At 44.3% G+C, this 16,767-nt stretch overlaps 1 protein-coding gene across 1 annotated transcript in view; it reads right to left on the bottom strand.

The window, feature by feature from the left end:
* The window catches only part of TENM4 (teneurin transmembrane protein 4), a 1,230,300-nt gene that overhangs the window by 202,984 nt on the left and 1,010,549 nt on the right, over nt 1-16,767 (bottom strand).

Raw genomic sequence — 16,767 nt, 5'->3', positions numbered from 1 at the left:
CCGCCTGGACCCGAGTGGCATAATCTGCTTCAGCTGCGGCCAGAAGGGCCATTTTTTGTGGGACTGCCCCGAGAGAAAAAAAAAAACAACTACAATTAGAACGTTCCATCCCAAGGGCATGATTTGCAGTATTCAGATCGCAGAAACAATCTCCCCACCCGCAAAGAGTGTTCCAACGCCATCACCCAACGACACCTCATCATCGGACGCTTACTGTCGCGTAGGACCGGCTGCCATCCTTCGTGTCCTCGTGGACAGAATATACGACTCGGCCTTGCTGGACACAGGGTCCCAGGTGACCATTGTGTACCGGCAGTCTATGACCTACACCTTAAGCATCTGCCCTTGCAGTCGGCCGACAAGATGAAGCTGTGGGGCCTCAGCCATGAGGAGTACCCCATCAAGGACATGGTAAAGTTTCGGCTGGAAATACCCCAACTAAACACTGGCAAGTCCCACACCATGGATGTGGAGGCGCTAGTATGCCCTGAGTCTCGGGATCACCCAAGTTCTCCGCTCATGTTGGGAACCAACACCGACGTAGTGCGAGCAGTGATCAGAGCCTACTTACAAGACGCCGGCGAACTACCCCTGTCTACCTTACAGATCCACCCAGTACTACTAGAAAAGTGCTGCAAGATATCGGCCCGAGATGGGCATGGGGTCATCTACAACCTCCGAGCAGGGGTAACCAAGATTCCACCAAGGGGTGTGAAGCGCATGGCCGCAATGGGCTGTTATCCGGGCAGAGACGTGGCTGACCACCTTTTCGCTCTAGAGAGTACGCCTGAGGAGGACGCCCACAGAGGCTACAAGTTGGTGCCTGAAGTGAGGGAATGGACTTCCAAGCTTCCGGGAAGAATCAAGGTATTCATCCAGAACATTTCTCCCTACCCCATACCTTCGATCATGGTCAGAAATTGGGGCGAATATATCCTGTTACTCCTGTCAAAACGATGGCCGCACAAGTGACCACCGCCACACTACAAGATTTACCGGCCGGGCTGGCCTTCGACTTTCGGGGACTCAACTCTGTCCGCCGAGTGGAGGGAGCGGCTGATGGCCAAGTTAGAAGAAAGAAGGGAAGTGTTCTCCACTAGCAAAATGGATGTGGGCTGCAGCCGAAATGGCCAGGAAAAACATCCAGTTAAGTGATGCCACTCCCTTCAGGGAACGGTTCCGTTGCATCGCTCCTCGAGACGTGGAGGATGTGAGAGACATTCTACAAGAGATGGAGATGGCAGGGATTGTGACAGAGTCCCGTAGCCCATACGCGCCACCAATCCTGGTGATGAGGAAAACGAATGGGTCGGTCCGCCTGTGTGTGGATTACCGAACACTGAATAATCGCACAGTACCTGACCAGTATACTCTCCAAAGGATTGAAGGGCTTCTGAATGCACTGACGCGCAATGGTTCAGCGTTCTGGACCTGAGATCTGGGTACTACCAGGTACCGATGAGTGCAGAAGAACAGGAAAAGAAAGCTTTCGTGTGTCCCCTGGGCTTTTACCAGCTTGCCCGTTTGCCCCAAGGCATTTGTGGAGCTCCAGCAACGTTCCAGCGTCTGATCGAGAAAACCATCGGTGACATGAATCCACGGGAATGCTTATTCTACCTGGACGATATCATTGTCTTCAGTAAGACTTTGGAGGAACATGAAGAACACCTGCTGAAGGTGCTGGATCGGTTGGGCCAGGAAGGACTGAAGCTGTCCTTAGACAAATGCCAATTCTGTCACACATCCGTGACCTATGTGGGACACAGTATCCGTGGATGGAATTGCCACCGATCCTGCCAAAATAGAAGCTGTGGTGAATTGGCCCAGACCTGAGAACGTCATAGAACTACATTCATTCCTAGGCTTCTGCGGCTACTATCGCTGCTTTGTGGAGGGGTACTCCAGTTGAGCAAAGGTCCTTAACAACCTTCTCAAAATATATCCTGAAGATACCGAGCGGAAAGCCACCTCCGGGAAAACACAGTTTGGTGACAAATGGACGGCTGCCTGTGACACTATCCAAGGTGGGACCCTCCTACCAGACACCACCCAACGCGGAGGCGGACTCGTTGCTGACGGCGTGGGACCGAAGGCCTCTATCTACCGTCGGCTTCACCGGGTGTCAGAGCACCCGGCAAGTACAACAAGTGCACCAACTGTACAGACATTAGTGGGGCAGCGCTGTCTCACACATTTGCGCGGGAGTTGCTTCTTGTGGACACCGGGGTGGTTTGGTGCCCAAGGGCCCCTCAGGACTGTGGAGGAAGGAAGGAGGACTGTATCGCCAGTGTGTGGACACCGGGTTGGTGGTTGTTGGTGGTTGTTGGTGGGCATGGATGTGTGTGGAACTGTGTACAGTATATATATATATATATATATATATATATATATATATATATAGTATTCTTTTGCCTGCAGTAAAACTGTTATACGTACAAGCGTGTGTTTTATTGTATGGGGTTCCTGTAACAGGGTTATCCCACATAGTAGGATCCCATACAGGTGGAGGTGCTACCAAGTGATTATTCCAGTACACCCCAGGCTCAGGCCTCCCATGATCCGCAGGTAAAGCAGCACATATATCTCCCAAGGGGTGGGGGAACATGCGCTACACACACACTTATTCTTTCATATAATACTGTTAGGCTCTTTACATAAACGCCTGCTAAATTACATTTCAATAATGTTCAAAATAAGGACTACATCCCTCCAAATATAAACCCTTTTCATGCCAGAGGGGTCTGCAGAGCATATCATTGTAATGTGTTGCCGGCCCATCAGGCAGAGAAATCATGTGGCAGGCCAAACAATATTAGCACCATAACAGTGCTTATATATGCATACTGTTAAAAATGAACGTTTCTCTTTTATTCTGGTTGGGAGTCAAACATATCACTTCTGCTGATCTGTTTCACTAATAATGGCTTTATAATTACAATACGAACAATGGACCAAATAAATACTACAATTCACATTTTAGGATTAAGAAAAAAATAGTAGCGCCTAAAGGATGTTGCATAACTACTTTAACCCCCTTATATTTGTATTGTTTATTTATTTTAATATATGTAAATCTGCTCCGTTTAACCTGATCAACAAGCCATTGTCCATTGTTTCCTTTGGCCTCGGAGGGACTGCCCATTGAATACTGAGCCATATCAGCAAAAAAAGAAGCGGAAAGAAAGAAAGCAGCAAAAATCAAAAACAAAAAGCTTAGGGATGCTAAACATGACAAAAGATCCACAAAGACAGTAATTTACAAGGTCAAGAAAATGGCCGCCTCCTGGGACACGTTGATAGAGTAAAGGAGTTTAGCAGAGAGAGGGAGATGATCGTGATAGATGGCTAGAGGAAGAGAAGGCAAGACGTGCTTAGTGAAGCAGAAGAACCCCCCCACAATTCACACCAGTCAGCAGAAAACTGGGAAAACACATTGCTAGCCTTAGATTACCTTGTCTTACTTTCCCAAGCCTGTGAGGTGAGGGTAATAAATAACCAGACAAATCAATTACGAAGTGTGAAATTAAGGGACAGATTGAAAGACGCTTGCAGAGGCCAACAGCTGCTATAGATTTTGTATTGTTACTGTAGGACGCAAGATGACAAAGCGTGTTGATAGCACTTTTAAGGCAGGTTTAGTTTCGTATATGCATTGAACACTACTACAACCCCAGTCTGACAACTACGCAAGCATCATATTATCTATATAAATTCTCAGGTATATACCAGACATTAAAAAAATGTTATGGCGAGTCAAAAAAGTGACAAAAACCCTCCACCATGTACAGCAAATAAAAGTACCACTTGTGGTGCAGTTACATGTCTCAGACAGGTCTGCAGCCCTGTCTTTCCCCCACTAATCTCAAAGCAAACAGTGCTTTCTCTGGGATTCTGGGTAATGACATGCAAATGAACACAGTGTGTCACTCTTTACGTCTCATCCATTTTAACAGTTGAAATGGATGAGACGTAACGAGTGACACACTGAGCTCATTTGCGTGTCATTACCCAGAATCCCTGGCTGCAGTGGAAGCACTGTTTGCTAAGCGATAATGGGGAAAGACAGGGTTGCAGATACATGACATATTACATTGAATTCCAGAAGAAACTTTCAGTAGATGGGCGGTTTTAATGGAGTATTCTGCTGTCCGGTGCCCGTAATGAGCCTGGAAATGAGCTCTGCCTCTTCAAATTTCCACCATCAATTTTACTCTCAGCTTAGTTACATTGCCTTCTATTTATTGAACTCAACACGACAGAAGCAGAGGAGTGAACGTGCAAAGTATCCACTAGAAAAACGAACAGTGAAAACGGTCATCTGCACCTCCCTTCCAAAAATACGATAGCACAGACAGTCAGGCCGTTTCAATATAAATAGACTGACACTGTAGGAATATTGGACCATTAGAGATTTTGTTGATTTACTTTGTTAATTTTATTAGAATGTTTGTGTTATTACCGCAAATCAAAGTACCACTTGTGAGCACATTCATATGTCTCAGACAGGTCTACAACCCTGCTTTTTGGCGTTATCTCCTAGCATACAGTGCACGGGATTCTGGGAAATTACATGCCAATGAGCACTCAGTGTTACCTTTTGCTTCAAATCCATTTTAACATGGACCCCTATAAGATTATGCCTTACCCTAACTTATTTAATATATTATCGTTAAAGAGGTAATAATACAAAATATTTTCAGTGATTTCAACAAATGAAAAAAATCTAGCAATAATGATTAAAAGCAAACCAGGTACAGGTTAAAATAGTTTATTCAACACCAATTAATTATTAGTGTTTTCAAATTTTGGGGGTGATTTACTAAGATCAGTTGTGGGCTGACTGTGTTTAACAGCTGTTACAGTTTACGCTGAATCGGATGCGTTATCCCACAGCAGATCTTAGTGATTTAACGCAAATTAATCCCTGTGTTGCCGCATAGATTATGAATTTTAAAAAAGAGAAATAAACTCACTAGCATTACACCCAATAGGGAACAGTGTAGGCTGTAGGGTGTCATAATTAACTTCTTAAAGAATAATCAATGACACAAAGTTCAAGTGATTTCTACTCTATGTCACTAATATATGCCAATGAGGAAAAAAAAGTGAGGTGTCACAAGGCAAAAATAAAGACGTAACTCATCATAGAAAACATCATATTTGTATTGGACATATAGGTTACTCAGCAAAATTACAGCAGAATAAAATCTTTGCTATACAGTATATAAGCAGATACTAATAGTTTTGAAAACTTAGAAGAATTACAGAAAGTACAAAAAACACCTTCATACCAATGTAATAATAATAACTATTTCATATAGCGCTTTTCTCCCAATGGGGCGCAAAGCGCGTCACAATTATATCATAACACGCAGTACGCAGCACATAGGAATGTTACACACAGTCCCTGCCCAGATGAGTTTACAATCTATAAAGTTGGTGTCTGAGGCACAGGGAGGTAAAGTGACTTACACAAGGTCACAAGGAGCTAACACAGGGAATAAAACCTGGTTCTCCTGATTCAAACTCAGTGTCATTGATTACAGAGTCAGTGTCTTTACTTTACCTTCTCCATATAAACTGTGTATGTATAATATACTGTAAGAGGTAAAGAAATATATCAGGCTGACACCACGAGACACAACGTTTCGGACTAAAAATGTCCCTACATCAATGGCCCTTCTGCTGTTAGATTGTTGGATAGTAAAAATGTCCAATACAAATATAATATTTTATATGACTTATGTCTTCATTTGTTCTGTGCTTGTCCCTTCATTTTCATCATAGATCAAACCTACTTTTGAAAGGATAAGTTACTGTATGAGCTCACACCTGTTGACAAATGCTCCAAGGAACGGTTGTAAAATGATAAAAAAAAAAATATTGTTTTACATCAATATTCTACCCAAGCAGAACACTATAGGACATTTTCTCGGGTCCCATTGAAAAATGGTTTTACTTTTTAATTGCGCCCCGATCACACCGCGAGTGTGAAATCCCCCAAGTGTACATTTTGAAATAATAGTAACGTTATTTATTCATTTTGCAAGGTTTCACACACAAAAAGAAACCTTGTTAGTAACTCAGCCCCATCACAGAAATCACGTGGAATCTCTGCAGGATCGTTTTCTCCGTTACACATCAGTTTGTAACCACCCGCAAATAATACTATATAATGTATCATCTGTAACATTCTTGTGCTTTTCAATGCTTTCTACCCTTAATTTGAGTAATTATTTCACATATACTAGGCAAGCGGCAATCCCTACTAGTTGTTTTTCACGTATTGTTTTTAGATTTGGAAACCGTGGGATCCTCCGACGTGAGCTACTTTCCACTCCAGGGACCCTCTGGTTTCTGAGATAAGTTCCGTTTTAGCCGTCGGTGTTTCAGCTCCGATTTGACAATTCAAAACGGCTGCCAAATCCCGCAGGTCCCGCTGGCCAGTAGAAAGCCACGAACGGATGATGTCGCGGGTTCCTATTGGATGACTGTGGGCACCATTTTTGAAAATGCAGGAAGTGAACCAGCAAATGAAACAGTATCTCGGAAATTGTGGGTTCCCCAGAGATACATTTCTGAACTGCACCAATTTGTATGTGGAAAATGTACAGAATTGCTGCTTCAAACGTGTGATATAAGCTGTAACTGTGTTATCACTCTGTAGTAACTCCAATATATGTTAATATATGTTAATAGGGGAACTCGGGGACTGCTCCTTCGAGGATCCAGCGGATATATTCTTATTCATACCCTTCCAATGCTCCTCAGCACTTCCCTCCTGGGATCAGAGCTCATTTGATGACACATCCCTTTACAGCTGTCCACTGCCCCTTAGCTAGACAATTGAACACGTACATACTGTACACATACATACATGTCTCCTACAGGGAAGAATCACGCTCTTTTAGTGACTATTTATTCTTGCTTGTCTGAAGACATTTTGCAATTCCCAGTTTTGAAGGTAAATTATACACAATGAACAGAATTTTGCTGTATACTAAATATTCTTATTTAAATTCTCACAGTGCCTAGCTTTCGGTTAAAATATTCATTTTGGCAAAAGGATGTTATGCCCTTGCCGGTCGTTTTCAGGATATCCCCTGCTTTAGCACAGGTGGCACAATCAGTGGCTCCCTGTTTCAGCACAGGTGACTCAATCAATGAGCCACTGATTAAGCCACCTGTGCTGAAGCTGGGACATCCTTAAAATCGGACCTGTTGGCGGGTCGTGAGGATAAAAATTTGCACCTTACGGAGAGAGAACAAACATTGTTTTCTTGCTGTATTTCCCTCAGGGATAACATCCACTGTATTCTATTTATTAAGCAGCAGCATTTTCATTTAGAAAAGTCAATTATTCTGCAGCCCCAAAGACCCTCTTAATGAAGTTTTAATTTGTGTGCATACATATTATTAGCACAGGGGTGTTCCCATCTGGGCATTCACTTTCATTAGGAAAATGAGGCCAGGCAATGTTCGTGAGAGGACTCCCACCTTGCTCTGTAACTGATACAATTCTGGGTTAGCTTTTCATGGATGGTTATCGTCCTTTTGATTATATATAATTGTAGCACCCCGGCCTATTCCTGATGATATGTATCCAAATGAAGATTAGCAATGTGATATCAAATGCACGGTAACCGTATGGAAATGCAGTAGAGCTTTTCATGTGCAGTTAGCGTTCATTTTTACTGTGTGTCCCTGCAAGGAGCCCAAAAGAACAGAATTGTTGATGCAGAACTGTTAAGAAGCAGATTGATTTGACATATTCCTGTTGAGTTATTCAACAAACAGCATTGCCACATGGCAACACATGCTGAAACTGCACTGCAATAAAAACACTCACCCATACAAACCCCTTCTATCATTCATAATCAGACATTAAAAAACTGATGGTGGGTAAAAACAAAAAAAAAAGTATTTAAAAAACCTGTCACCGTACAGTGCACAGTAAATAAAAATACAATTTGTGTTGCATTCGGCACTTACTAGACACTTACATTGTCAGCCGCCTGCTTGCTGCCGCCCTACATCTCCTTTGGAATCCAAGCGTCAAATCACGCCGCGGACGTCATCAACGTGACGGGGGCAGCGTCGTGTTTCCATGGTGACGTCGCACCAGCACGTTGCTATGGCAACGGGACGCCGTGTGACGTCCCGTTGGGGCGTCCGCGGGGTCATTAGATGCTGGGATTCCAAAGGAGATGGAGGGGGTGGCATCAAGAAGGCGGCTGACAATGTAAGTGCATTTCCATTAGGTCCGAGAGCGCGGCAAATGCATATGGGGGCAGAAAGTTTGGCCGTCCAAGGCCCAAGCCTAACGGCCTAATGGGAAATCCACCACTGGGAGCATTTGCATGTCTCAGACAGGTCTGCAACCCTGCCTCTCCTCACTTCTTTAACCCAGGCTGTGCTGGAAAGATGTGCAATACGGCAGGCATACGCTTATAGGGGCCCATGTTAAAATGGGCAAGAAGCAAAGAGTGATACACAGTGAGTGCTCATTTGCATGTCATTTCCCAGAATCCCTAGGTGCAGTTGAAGCATTGTATGCCAAGAGATAATGGGGAAAGACAGGGTTGCAGACGTATCTGAGACATGTGAATGTGCCCACAACGTGCTATTTTTATAATTTATACTATAACTCTGCAACATTTCTGTGTGTGCTATAAACACCCTATACTGCTATTACCCTGAAACGGGGGCATTCATAGGGCACCAGAAATAAAGTTTCCCACTATCTATTCCCAGTTTCTTGTGCCCAGTCTGTCATCAGCTCCTATTTACCATTATTGGAGGAGAGGTGGAAATACTAGGGGTAAATTTGGCGGTCTGGGACATTTGCTGGTGGCTGTTTTACCGCAGCCAAATTGACACCAGTGTTTAGCCGCCGCTCACCTCACCCCAGGGACATCTCGCCGCCTGCCATTTCACTGCCAAGGTAAGTCCCTACCCTTACCCTAAAACCCCCTAATCTTAACCCCTAATACTAATGCTACTGCCTACCCTAAAATCCGTAACCCTCACCCTAATCTCCTACACTAATCCCTAACCCTAAAACCGTAACCCCTCACCCTAATCTCCTACACTAATCCCTAACCCTAAAATCCACAACCCCTCACCCTAATCTCCTACACTAATCCCCAACCCTAAAAACCATAACCCCTCACCCTAATCTCCTACACTAATCCCTAACCCTAAAAACCGTAACCCCTCACCCTAATCTCCTACACTAATCCCTAACCCTAAAATCCACAACCCCTCACCCTAATCTCCTACACTAATCCCCAACCCTAAAAACCATAACCCCTCACCCTAATCTCCTACACTAATCCCTAACCCTAAAAACCGTAACCCCTCACCCTAATCTCCTACACTAATCCTCAACCCTAAAAACTGTAACCCCTCACCCTAATCTCCTACACTAATCCCCAACCCTAAAAACCGTAACCCCAAACCCTAATGTCCTACACTAATCCTCAACCCTAAAAACCGTAACCCCTCACCCTAATCTCCTACACTAATCCCCAAACCTAAAAACCTCAACCCTTAACCCTAATCCCCTACCCTAAAAACGGTAACCCCTCACCCTAATCTCCTACACTAATCCCCAACCCTAAAAACTGTAACCCCTCACCATAATCTCCTACTCTAATACCCAAACCTAAAAACCTCAACCCCTCACCATAATCTCCTACACTAATAACCAAACCTAAATACCTCAACCCTCACCCCCTACACTAATCCCCAACCCTAAAAACGTCAACCCCTCACCCTAATCTCCTACACTAATCCCTTACCCTAAAAACCGTAACCCCTCACCCTAATCTCCTACACTAATCCCCAACCCTAAAAACTAACCCCTCACCCTAATCTCCTACACTAATCCCCAAACCTAAAAACCTCAAACCTCAACCTTCACCCTAATCTCCTACACTAATCCCCAACCCTAAAATCCGTAACCCCTCACCCTAATCTCCTACACTAATCCCCAAACCTAAAATCCGTAACCCCTCACCCTAATCTCCTACACTAATCCCCAAACCTAAAAACCCCAAACCTCAACCTTCACCCTAATCTCCTACACTAATCCCCAACCCTAAAATCCGTAACCCCTCATCCTAATCTCCTACACTAATCCCCAACCCTAAAAACCTCAGCCGTTTACCTTAATTCCCTACCTAAAACCCCTATCCTTACTGTTAAAACACCTTATATGTATTTACCTTATTGGTAAAACGGGCGGCTGCTGAGTGTCCCTCGGCGAGAAAACGCCGGCGGCGACCCGGTTGCGGCAAGAGATGGCCGCGACCAAATGTCTGATTCCGTAAATGTGGTTCCTTGCCTGTTTTATAGCCTTTTTTCCTCTGTTATACCACAGAGTGCAGTGTTAGAGGAACCAGCAAACCATACTTTAACCATCAGACCTACATACCTAGTGACTTAGCTACAGAGGAGTACACAGAATCGCTCATTTGATGCAGACGTCCTTTCAATCATATTGGAGCATCATACTGGATTTGCTGGTTCAGAACAGATGTATGATAAGCAAGTTACTGCTAATTAGACAGACACAGACTCGTCTGGCGTCAGTATCATCAGAGTGCTGTAAATCAGACAGCAAAGTGTATGCACTAGGTTTGGCCAACTTCAGTCCTCAAGGGCCACCAACAGGTCAGGTTTTCAGGATATCCCTGCTTCATCACAGGTGGCTCAATCAGTGGCTCGATTGAGCCACCTGTGCTGAAGCAGGGATATCCTGAAAACCTGACCTGTCGGTGGCCCTTGAAGACCGGATTGGCCACCACTGGTATGCACAGTACTACTGTAGTTGGTGATACAGCCACCCCAGCACCATCCTACTTCCCTCTGCAGTGTGGGATGCAGCATAATGTTTCCAATATACAGTAAATGACATGTGGGCTTCATAGAGGAAGACACTGATTTACAGTGTAAACAAAAATGATTGTGTGTATGGCCATGTAGATAGTCAGGATTGAGTCAGGATTAAGTCAGGGTCACAGAGGTATTGTGTGAATGTGACCGCACTTCAGAATGACACCAGCTCTTCTGAAGAGTCAGCAGTAAAAGGCATGCTTTCTCCAGGCTACTCTTACTGCTACAGCAGGCTCCCGGACACTCATAAATCAGGCGGGGACACAGCTCAGCAGTTTCACTTTGGAAGGGGCTGCAAGCCAGTGACCAGATATTACTCTATGGGGGTTATTAATGAAACCGCGATAGTGCTGGTCTGTGGTGCTGTCGCCGTTTAATTAATAACCCTCCATGGGACTTATTTAGCCGTCTCCCAGCTATAAAACCTGCGCACAAACTGCACCAGATTTAAAAAGGCAACGCGTGGGCTGAAGCAGCAGCTCAGTTTTATTGTCCCTGCCTTTGGTGCCAGTGGAGCTGGTTTAAATCCGCAGGTCAGATCCTTGTGACTTTCGACAAGCCACTTTATCTCCCTGTGCCTCAAGCACCAAAATCAGCTCTACTGGGCAGGGAAAGTGCCTGAAAAATTCTATGTACAGCGCTACGTACACTGTCAGCACTATATACAGGGGAGGGGGGGGGGGCACGGGAACTCCACAAATTGCTTTTAGTACATAAAATGACATTTCTCTTGATAGGTTATTTCATAGGAGACGCATGGTCTTTAGGCACATATCACCTAAATATGATGAATGTACGCCCCAACACTGCATAGGGTGTGAGGTTCATACTGTTCATGCTTCAGGATCACAATAGAGACGGCGCTCATCACACTTTACTTTTGTACAAGGGGTGTTTTTAGAAATGTCTTTGAAGAACAGAGGTCAGCCCGATAAACACATCCTATTGACGCAGGACACACTAGGAGTAAGTGACTGTATTCTCTCTACACAAAGTGTGTCCTCAGACACGAGGGTGGAATGATATCCCCGAGTGCACAGGTTTCTCAGTGGCATTTGCTAGCCACTTTCCGCAGAGACCTGCAGAAGTCACGCTAACTAGAAGATATTAACAAATCTACTTTAATTACAGACATTTCATACAGAATACAACAACGCTAAAACATCAGCACAGAGTTGTCCGTAGACCAGGGCTGCTTAACTCCAGTCCTCAAGCCCCCTGTCAACAGGTCAGGTTTTCAGGATATCGCTGCTTCAGTACTGGTGGCTCAATCAGTGCTTGCTTCAGCACAGCTGGCTCAATCTGTCCCTGCTTCAGCACAAGTGGCTCAATCAGTCACTGCTTCAGCACAAGTGGTTCAATCAATCCCTGCTTCAGCGCAAATGGCTCAATCAGTCCCTGCTCCAGCACTGGTGACTGAGCCTCTGATTGAGCCACCTGTGCTGAAGCTGGGATATCCTGAAAACCTGACCTGTTGGGGGGGGGGGGGGGGCTTGAGGACAGGAGTTGACCACCCCTGCCTCAGACCACAGGTTGTCCATTATTGATTAACCATTCATCACATAGGAACGTGCCACGGCTTGTTCTTTCACCGTGCACCCCACGCTCCCTACGCGCCTGCACGTTACCACGGGCTATGAATAGGCTCAGGAGCTGTGCAAGCCCCAAATACAGTTTAAAACAAAGACACTGGTAATCCGACCACAACACCCTGGATTCGGCTATTATTACTATTATAATTGCAATTCCTCCTTAGAAATTACACAACACACTAAATAAGCAGCACCTGCACCAACTGCACTGAGCACACAGCAGCAGCCAGACATAAGGATCCAGAGACCACAGGACCTGACAAGGGGGAGCCACACGTCCCCTTAAAAGTGTGAAAGCTTTTATTTATGGGCACCATGCGAGTGCAAAACCCCATGTGTGTTTTTTATGTATTTTTTATTAAAACTGTGCTTCTCTATGGGCGTTTTATGCCCTCTCTTTTGTCTTTCCCCCTATACACTAAATATGCAGCCAAACAATAACTTTCCATATGAAAAAAAATGGCCCTCCTATGCTAAAACCGATACAAATGACAAGTAGATTTCCCTGGCGCGCTATAGAATAAAAAGAAAGAATCGCCAACATTAGCAAATATTTGGCTGGAGCGTCTTCCACAAATAAAATACATTTCCAAGTCATAGCGACGGCCTGTTCTACTCTTTAAGATCACTGACAATAGTTTTCAACACTGTGTGAAACACCAATTGAGTACTGCAAGGCCCCTCAACAAAAATGTCTATACAAGTCACATATACCACCATTGCGATCAATAGATGGCCGGAGTTTGCACAGCATGGAGCTATCTTCCATTGGTTGTGAACACGCTCCTGGTCTTTATGACATATAAATCAGCATACTTGGCTTTCCTGATAAGAACCTGGGATCTGCTTCTGTGTTCCAACGTGTTCTCCAGTAACTGCTGTATCCACTTGCAAGAAACTACCACCCGGGCGTTCTCAAAGCAATATTCAAAATAGGGAATGCACAGAGGGCGATTCGGCACAGGACCTCGCATAGGCTCCAGGGTCTCAGAGCATCACAACTTCACAGAGGTCCTTTACAATGCACGTGTAGGCGTGAAACGCATAGGAGGACTTCTTGTACCAGTCTAAAAGCAGCTTTCCTTTTTAATTGTTTTTATAGTTACAGGATTGAAGCAGGGGGTCTCAGGAGCTCAAATGTGTTGATTTCAGCTCCGGGACCCTCTGTTTCCCGAGATACTTACCTCCGTAGGGGGTGCCGGTAAGCAGCCCTGCTTGGACTCTGTGGGGCAATCAAAAATGGTGGATTTAAAGCTCCTGTATCATGATAAGACGCTGTGACATCATCCCTTTGTGGCTCCCCTATTGGCCCGTGTGACCGGAACATTTAAACGTGTGGAGCGGCTACCAGCACCGCCTACAGAAGTAAGTATCTCAGCTCCGGAGACCCCCTGCTTCCCACATAGGAGAAAAGTTTTGTTGAATAAATGAATTTTATACCGAGACTGCCATCTGTGACATTGTGAAGCTCTGAGACCATGGAGCCTTGGAGAGGTGCTGTGCCAATTCACAGACAACAGTTACCTACAGGCATACCCCGCATTAACGTACGCAATGGGACCGGAGCATGTATGTAAAGCGAAAATGTACTTAAAGTGAAGCACTGCCTTTTCCCCACTTATCGATGCATGTACTCTACTGTAATCGTCATATATGTGCACAATTGTATTGTATGTTTTTATTTATATAGCGCCATAAATGTACATAGCGCTTCACCGTAGTAATACATATCATATAAATAACAAATAATATAAATAACAGATCATGGGAATAAGTGCTTCAGACACAACTGATGTAAATAACGCATTTGTAACGGGCTCTATAGTCTCCCCGCTTGCGCACAGCTTCAGTACAGGTAGGGAGTCGTTATTGCTGTTCAGGATGTGCTGACAGGCGCATGCGTGAGCTGCCGTTTGCCTATTGAGCGAGATGTACTTACTCGCGAGTGTACTTAAAGTGAGTGTACTTAAACCGGTGTATGCCTGTATTCAACTTGTGGTGAGACGTATTGAATTAATAATTATGCTCTCTTTCAATAGGGAGAACCCTCTCTCCTGGTGAACTTTTGTGAATGCAGATGATTTTTTTTGGAAACTATATTGCCAAAAGTGCAACATATGTTGACCAAACTGGAGTGTAAGTTTGGAACAGATGTACAAATATGAAATGATAATATACAAATGTGAATGAACGGAAGTCTGAGAACATTGCACCACTCTACTGCACCTCTAAAGCAAGGACGTTCCATTTGATAAGAGGATGTTTCACTTGTGTAATTCCTGGAAACTCAGCTTTCTTGAACTATACTTAGTCCCATGGTGTGAGGCACACTCTTATCCCATAAAAGGTGGGCTCACTGATACTATAAACACACACAAACTATTTCCCTTGTGAGCTTGGTTATCAAGTGACTTGCCTACTTTCCAAAGGAAGTAATATCCATGAATAAATTCTAAAACAAACTTTCCGTGGAAAAACAGTAAAAAGTGACATATGGGCCTCTTCACTAACAAGCCACGGGTCTGGAGACTGCAAGGAGACAGATAAATGGCCTATTGGAAGAGATTGTGCTACACAGAGGCTCTTGGCTCCAAAAACAAATGTGCCAACTTTCTTCTTTTCCCATCACTGACAGAACAGAACCGTGCGCGGGAAATTGCTTTTAGGCAATCGACCTGAAGTTTGTCAGCTACGTGATCATCATTTAGTGGAAGAGCACAAAGAATTGGTTGTTATAATCTTCACTTTAACCAAAGATATACAGTACCATAGGGTCCCTCTAAAAATTCAGCTCTAGGCAAGCGAATGGTCTTTTAGCATTCTCAGCTCGTATTCTAGGTAAGGGGCTGGTGGCAAATAACCAGGCACTGGATGGGAAATGTATTTATGTTTCCGAGTACAATATTTTTTTCCATTTACAAATCTACAGAAATGGAGGAAAGAAGGAACAACATGAAATCCTTCAGTCTAAGAGATGCCTGCATCATACTGATTGTCAATGAGTGGTAAATACGTCATAGTGTGTTTGACCTCATCTACTTAATCTCAAATAGAGAGGTGGGAGTGATACCCAATATTTCATTGTTAAATTCATCACTGGCATTAAAAAAAAGCAAAGGTAATAGATTTTGGGACAGTCTGCTTTATAATCTACGTCCAATTCGATGCAATATCGAGTTGCCTGTTCAAAGCCCCTGTGTAAAGCAGCGTATGCTTTCTATGGTCCAGATCAGCGGTGACCAACTCCAGTCTTCAAGAAGTCCGGTTTTAAGGATATCCCTGCTTCAGGATAGATGGCACAATCAGTGGCTCAGTCGTTGGCTGAGGCACTGATTAAGCCACCTATTCTGAAGCAGGGATATCCTTAACTTGACCTGTTGGTGGCCCTTAAGGACTGGAGTTGGCCACTTCTGGTCCAGGTGATCAAAGCTCCATTAAGCGCGTTAATGCCTTGTTGTGCAGTAACGTGCATCCTCAAAGCTCAACTACTGAACGTCAAGACCGGTTTCTCGGACGGAAACAGCATTCCGATAACTACAACGGCCGCGAGTCATAATGAGACGCAAAAGGGGCGTTGCAATTTAACGTGACATATCAACAACGAAAGAGAGTGAGAGAGAGAGTGTGAGAGTGAGAGAGAGCTCTGTGCATATGTTAACCTCAGGGAAAATACCACCCGTTACTGATTACAGACATTATGAGCCCTGTTACCAGAGCTCTGTGGATCTCTATGTTGCTGTTGGTGTTAATAGTTGCAATGAATTGCAGTGTTTGAGGCAGTATAGAGATTGTTAATCTATTACATTATTATATTTGCTGTTATGCAACTGTGACGTGTCTTTATTTGCCCAACTACATACCTAAAGGTTACAAAAGGCAGAGAACGTGTTATATATCGATAAGTGCAACTACTGAATCTTCCATATACAGCTCCACCCCGCTACAACGCGAATCCGCTTATAACGCGGTGCAAGCATGGCTCCCAATCTTCGTATTTATGAATACTTTACAACACGATTATTGGGATCTCAAATACTTATTGTACAATGCATATGATTGTACATTATTTCTAACGCGATCCGCTTATAGCGCGATGTGATTCTTTGGACCCCAAGCACAGCGTTATAAGGGGGTTGAGCTGTACATTACTAACTGTAACTGAACCTATGAGGTTTGGAATGAGTTCAGTGGGCGTTATGTGTTATTGGATGGATCCATGCGGACACATATCAGTAATACTAAATGCCAATAAAGCGATGTGTATCACTATTGACAT

The sequence above is a fragment of the Ascaphus truei genome, chromosome 3, assembly GCF_040206685.1.
Source record: "Ascaphus truei isolate aAscTru1 chromosome 3, aAscTru1.hap1, whole genome shotgun sequence".
NCBI classification, from domain to species: Eukaryota; Metazoa; Chordata; class Amphibia; order Anura; family Ascaphidae; genus Ascaphus; species Ascaphus truei.
The sequence above is the reverse complement of the archived record's forward strand: the minus strand, read 5'-3'. Positions and strand labels throughout refer to the sequence as shown.